Source organism: Phaseolus vulgaris, chromosome 3, assembly GCF_000499845.2.
Source record: "Phaseolus vulgaris cultivar G19833 chromosome 3, P. vulgaris v2.0, whole genome shotgun sequence".
Lineage (NCBI taxonomy): Eukaryota > Viridiplantae > Streptophyta > Magnoliopsida > Fabales > Fabaceae > Phaseolus > Phaseolus vulgaris.
The window spans coordinates 36801345-36808631 of NC_023757.2; the positions used below are offsets into that span (position 1 = coordinate 36801345).

Genomic DNA, 7287 nt, shown 5'->3' on the forward strand with positions numbered 1-7287 from the left:
TCGTCACCCGTAGCTCAACTTTCTTTGTCTTTGTATCTGTTTTTGCCTCACTAGCCCAGTTAATTCGCTATGCAAGAAAAATAAAACAAAATAAAATAAAATGCTCTATGATTGTGCTCAACAACACAGGCTCCTTTGGACTGCCAATTTCAGTGTTTTGCAACCCAAGACCCTACTTCACCTGTTGCATTGTCACCTCACCCACCCTCATAACACACACACTGATTGGACAATATAGATTAAAACACTATTACTTAACGCAATCAATTGAACCACTCCATAAACATGATATTCACAGCCAAAATATAGCAAATTCAGTGATTTTCACTGTGGGGGAGCTGTTCAAGGGAACTAATAATAATTTATTAATCTAAAGTTTAAACCATGATTGGGGCTAGTAATTTATTAGAAATGGGTCTTCTTTTTGACCCACCCTTATTAATATGAGGAAGCCCCACATTGCCCAAGAAAAATCAATAAAATTTGCAAAAGAGACAGAAGCAAAGACTGACATTAAATTTGAAACGGTAATAAAAGATTGTTTGGATGTTGAAGGGTCTGTAGTCTGTACCTTAAGGGACCCCCAAAATTTAAAGCATCACTGACTAAAATCCTACAGGATTAGGTGCATCCCCATTTACTGCAAAAATGTAGCAACCCAAAGCTCAAACCAAGCAATGTCTCCCTCCTTCCTTGCTTTCTTTCCCAGGCCTTCTTCAATTCAAAACAGACAGAACCAAACAAGCAAAAATTGTTTTGTTTTACCAAACCAGAAAAAAAAAACCAGTCAGCAAACTCAGATCATGATAAATAATAAAAGAAGAAGAGAAAAAGTGTGGCAAAGCAACATAAGATTTGGTTTGAATTTGAAATATCCAGTCCTGGCATATTAACATTGGTTACAAAGAGAGTAAGTAAAGAAAAAATAATAGCAATGCTAAGTGCTAAATGCTAAATGCTAATACCACTAAGCTAACAGATTGAGCCATCTAGCCAATATCACGACGAGCAGCATGATATAATAATCAAGAGAAGAAAAAGAAGAACATCATAGTGACAGGCGAGAATTGGAGTTGAGTGAAAGCCTTTTGCCTCGGAAGGATGGTTGAGTGAAAGAGAAAGCATTGGTGGTGGTGGTGGTGCAGCCAGTGGTGCTTGAGGTGGCACCAAAGGCAGGGCCTCTCCCAGTGTGGTGAAAGAGGAAACATGAGTGAGTGAAGAATGGGAGAAGGAGTGTGGTGCAAAAGGGTGCAAAAGGGTGAAAAGGGGTAACTAGCTAAGGGGTGAAGGAGTGGCTGGTTGGTTGTGTCCCACTGTGATTGTCTGTCCAAGCATAACGTGGGCAAAAGAAAATGAATGGTTGGTGTGCTTTTTTTCTGTACGGTTTGGGCATGGAGATACTTCTCTTCTGCTTTCTATGTGTTGTGTTGTGTTGTGTTGTTGCCTTAACCTCTTTTCTCTCTCTCTCTCTCTGTTTCTCTCTCTAAATTCAGCTCAACTCAAATCTCAATCCTTTTCTTTCTCCAGTGGGTGCCCAGAAGCCCAGATTAGCTAGATTTGCGCAAGCAACCTCTGTCCTCTTTTCTCTTCCTTTCCTCACCTTCGTCAATCACCATAATTCCATTCAGCTCCCTCCTTCTTCCACTCTCTTTTTTAATATTCTTCAAAACTTTACAAATCACATCTTCCATAAATACTATTTATTTATATACGCTTTTAAAATCTCAAATTATTATGAATGGAAAAACTTCTCCATTGCCTTTAACTTTTTTAAATTTAAAACAGTTGTAAATTAGATTTTATCTCGTTTTATATAGGTGCTGAAATATTAATATCCTCTAATAAATTAAAAACATACCCTTCACACTTTAATAAATCAATATTTTATTTAATTTTTACAATTTTTACAATTTCAACAATTTTTTTTCTTTTTTATATAATGTAAGAGAAGGGTATGAAAGTAAAAAATAATAATAAACTAACTATAGAAGAAAAGAAGAATTGGAGAGAGATAAATGAAGATGAAGAAATTATGATATGTCCAAAAACATGTTTTGGATTTGGTTATTCGGTCTATAGCAAAGCTAATATATGTCGTTTCTATAATTTCTTTTATTAATTCATGTGAATTTCCAGTGGATAAGTGGTCCCATTTGGATAAATTAAAGTAGACTATTAAAGTTCCCATTTAGATTAATTTAATGGATGGTTCAATGTTTCTGGTTACTGTGAATTTTTTTGCAATTAATTTTTTTTCGATATGTTGGAAATTTTATAGTTTCTCATTACTTATTTATGTGTCTCCGTATTATATTAATGTTTACATTAATTATTTAGACTTATATTCGAGCGTCCATCGTTTCTGTTTCTTATATATACGAATATTTAAAAGTACTGATTTGTGGGAGAAAAATAGAATAGACTTACGAAGAAAGTCGAAAAAATTCATGTAATACATATTAAAAAGTTAAATTTATATTCAATTTTTTCTTTATATACATAAAATAATTAATTATATTATAAAATAAAAATATTAAATATATCTATCATAAATATAAAACTATTAATATTGTAATCCTATATTTTTATATTTTTATTTTTAATTAAAATAGATTTTTTAATAAATTTTTATGTTCCAACAACTTTACATAATTAGTATTTGTATACACCTTAAATAAACAATCTTTCTCTTCTAGGCACCGAATCTCTCATATAAAAATAAGATGATTTTGTTGACAAATATTACAAAATCATTTTTTTGTAATAAGTCGTACAATCTCAAATAATTCAAGCGACTTGACACAACTGTGGACTATATCAAACCATGCAATATCCAGCTTATATGAACCATTAGAAGCAAAAGAAATGGAGACACGATATATATTTTTTTTTACTTTCAAAATTATCACTTAATGGATAATACTGGTTGCCAAATATAAATAATCACTTTGTTAATCAGTATCCAAAGCTAAAAAGTTCATTAATCTATTCTAAAATTAGTTCCATGAACCCCATTAATTATGGGAGCATCTTCATTAACTTTCATCAAATTATTTATTTTATTTTATGATTTTTTTCAATATTTTGTACAGAAGAGTATCTTCTATAAATAATATATCATATAGATCGTGATCATATATATATTCACTTTCCTTCATGTATTGAATATCTGTTCATAACAAAATTATGAAAATTTGATACAGTTGCATGACACATATAAACAGGTATAACATAAAAACACAGTGCTTCTTTGATGATAAAAAAATGTAAATTGTTTAAGGTTTCATGAGAAAAATAAATTGGTAATACTTATCATTTCTCTAATAAGGATGATATTCTTTCTTTTATTAAGAGTGATGGTAGTCCGGCAGTTAAATTGGTTAAGCTAGTTGTGATAACTTTTTTCATTTGGATGATATGGTGTATGAAGAATTATGCTCGTTTTCATGATAAAATTGAGGTTTTTAAGGCTATTTTTGTTATTAAAGATTTAACATGTCTAGAGATAATTCATCTAAAGCTCAAATGAAGAATGATATATTCGATTTCAATGTGCTCAAGTTTTTTGGTATTAACACTCGTACTGGTAGAGTTTACGTCATTTACCTGTTAGATGGGAGTTTCCTTCGCCAGGCTGGGTTTAAATTAACATTGTTGGGACTGTTAGGGATTATCCAGGTCTTGTCTCTTGTGGAAGTATTTTTCGTGGGAGTATATGAGAGTTTATTGGAGTTTTCTCTGCGTTTCTTAACGTTTAGATTGTTTTGGTTGCTGAATTTTATGGAGTTATATATGCTTTTGAGGAAGCTCAGAAGTTGAGATTTACTAATGTTTGGTTGGAATGTCACTCGGTCTTGGTTTGTGTTACGTTTACTGCTAGGACAAATGTTCCTTGGATGCTTTGTAATCGATGAAATACTTGTCTTAATTACTGTGAAAAAATCAAGTTTATGGTTACTTATATTTTTCGTGAAGGGAATGTGTGTGCTGATAAGTGGGCTAATTTAGGATTTATTCATACAAAATTCTTTCATTGGTATAATAGGCTTCCATCTAGTCTGTTCTTAGAATTCTTTATTAATAAATATAGTTTGCCTATGTATCGTTTTTGTTAACATATGGGTTTTAGTCTAATCTCCCATATTTTTGTATTTTTTTAATAATATTTTTTCATGTGATGACAAATGATTGTTGTTACTAGGTGTCAGCCTTGCTAAGATATCAAGTAGTATAATGATATCTAACATGAAAACTTTTTATAAAAATAAAATAAAATAATGAGAAATAACGGTTCAATATTATTTTATTTTCTTGCTATATATGTCCCAAAAGTTTGTTTTTGGTTTAGATTTACGTAATTGCAACTGCAATTATATACTTTCTTTAAACTCAGATATTGAAAACTAAATCATAATAAATTTACACACTCAGATATAAATAGATTTTTAACAACTTTTTTTTCATCAATTATTGATATCACTCAAAAAGTAGGTTTCACTTAATTGAGATTTCGTATTTAAAAAAAAAAGTGAAAGAAGTATGTCATATAAATGTGTGTGACTGTGAGTGTGAGTCTAGAGATAAAATAATCAATAATCAGTTCAATTCATATGGTTTTAGTTCATTATTAACCCACCAAAAATAAAATAAGTCCGATTGATATATTCAACCACCCAACTCTATATTTATTGTATTCTATATATTTTAAAATAATCATATCATAATATTAAATGCATGTCACATTCCATGCATTTATTGTATCTGTGCATGATATACTTGATCTCAATCAATGGAAGGTGAGGTTTGATTAAAGGATTTTTCACTTTTATAAGTTTGGATAAAATATGTTTTTTTGACAATACAGTAAGAAAAAGTTGTTCCATTTTTTATATAAAATTTATAATTTTGCTAAAGTTTGAATCACATAGGTTAGTTATAAATCTCAATGTGAAGGTTACTATTTATAAAATATTAGTAATATGTTAATTTATTAAATATATTTTTATATAACAATTATGGTCAATTTTTATTTTTAGAATATTGATAAAAATTAAGTAGTTTTAATATAACATGTTTAATTTGTAATAACATGTTTAATTTGTAATAACATGATAGACATTTTTTTTTAGAAACAATTGAGAGAACTCATGGAATTATTCGATACCAAATCACAAGTTATAAAGTGAAAAGAGAGAAAGAGAAAAACTAGAAGAAGAAAAAAAACAAAGCATGAAAAACTTATTTCTTTCGTATGTCAAAAGGAGACATCATGACTATAGATATATAATGCAGAACGAAACAAACACTAAAAGAGAAAAAAAAACAACAAAAATGAGACCGCTTATAAAAAAAAAAAGACGATTTAATGTTAAACACACATACTAAAGGTACAAAACAAAACTATTTAGACGACATGTTAATGAGCTAGACGGTCTAATGAGAGCAAGCAAACTAGACAATCTAGTAGAAGACTGTCTACAGAAGGATTAAACGGTCTAACAAAAGACATCCACACAAAGATTATACACTCTAACTGAAGACCGTCTACACAAGGTTCAATCGGTCTAGCAGATGACCATCTATACATAGAAAAAGCATGCAAAAAAAAGTTGATCATCCCCCTTTATTATAACATAAAACAGATATGAACAAAAAAGAACAAAGATGAACAAAAGAGTAAAAGGAAGACAAAAGATATGAAAATAAATATCTCTTCAATTGTGTATTGGTATCCATATCCCTTAATATATATAACAAAAAACAAAACAAACACGAAAGAAAAACAAACATAAATGAAAAGGTCCGATCCACTTTTCTACAAACTAGATGGTTCAGTGTTAAACACACAAACTAGAAAATAGGATATAAAACAAAACTATTTAAATGATACATCAATGAGTTAGACAATCTAACGAAGATGAATGAATTAGAGAATCAAATAGACTAGAAAATTTAGCAAAAAATTGTTTACATGAGAATTAAACAATTTAGTATAAAACCGTTTACACAAGAATTAAATCGTCTACACAAAGAATTATGGTCTAAATGAATATCATTTACACACAACCTAAATAGTTCAATAGCAGTTGTCTATAAAAAAAAAACATATTCAGAGTAACATTTGAATTAAATGATTTTCTACATTAACATTTGAATAAGATAACAATTATATGAGTTATCTTTTTATATTTTTTTAATGAAAATAATTTCTTTAAATAAAAATATATTATTATATTTATTTATTTGTTTTAATTTTCTTAAAGTTGCCTTGCAGAATTTAAAACCAAGATTTTTTTTTATCTAATGACAAAACCTTACCAACATGACATTAGATCCATTTATCTCTTTTTTCAATTTATGATAATTAAAATATGATTCAAAAGAGGACGACTCTTTGAAGTTTTAGAAGGAGTCTTTAAATTTGTTTTGAACATAATAAAATTTTGTATTTAAAATAATTGTTTTAATTAAAACAAAACTTAAAAGTCCACAGATTATATATAAGTAACTAAAAGGTTATCAAGTTAAATATTTAATGGAACAATAGAAGAATACGAGTACAATCTAAATAAAATTATACCCGTTGGATAAAGATGAATCAATTTTGGTAATTATTTTAAAATTAAAAATAACCAAATATTATTAATATTTTTTACGTCTGTGTTTGATAAAATAATCAATGAATATGTTTAAATTAAGATAAAATTATAATTGTTGTAAGAAGAGTTATCATTATTTTTTCTCTCCCTAAAAAAACAAAAATGATTGAAATAGACACTTGAGTCTATAAATTATAATAGTATCTGTATTTATTAATTGGCTACTAAATGAGAGGGTTTTCCGGGAGCAAGAAAAGTTGGGCGTAGCTGTTCTCACAGTAGTGGTTAGGTTTTGTATACTCCAAACGCGCCTTGGGCCGAGGTTAAAGTTTTGGAGATAACTACCAAATACCTAACATTCATTCGCTTCGGAATTCCTATTTTCTTGGGATGCGGAACTGCTTATCTCCTTAATCTCCGTTTGGCTAATGCACTCCAACTGTTACACCTGTGGAGGGCCCATACAACAATTTTAAGCCCAATAGGGCTCTTGGGTACCCGGATTTAACGTTTTCATGCAGACTCAAACCTAAAGTCTCTGACAAAGACTAGGTCAAAAGGGAAGGAAAAAGAGGTAAAATATAATGAAAAAAATGAGATTGTTTTAATATAAGAAAAATGACTGAATTTAATTGGAATTTTTGTGGTAGATATGATTGAAAAAAATATTTTTTATATTTTATTTTAA

The 7287-nt window shown here is 29.1% G+C and overlaps 1 long non-coding RNA gene across 1 annotated transcript; it reads right to left on the reverse strand.

Moving 5' to 3' along the window:
• Window positions 1-482: 482 nt before the first annotated feature.
• On the reverse strand, window positions 483-1684 carry LOC137807409 (uncharacterized). The gene is made up of 2 exons (XR_011080513.1): window positions 966-1684; window positions 483-714 (listed from the first exon to the last, which is right to left on the reverse strand). It is a non-coding gene; the product is annotated as an uncharacterized lncRNA (long non-coding RNA).
• Between the last annotated feature and the right edge of the window lie 5603 nt (window positions 1685-7287).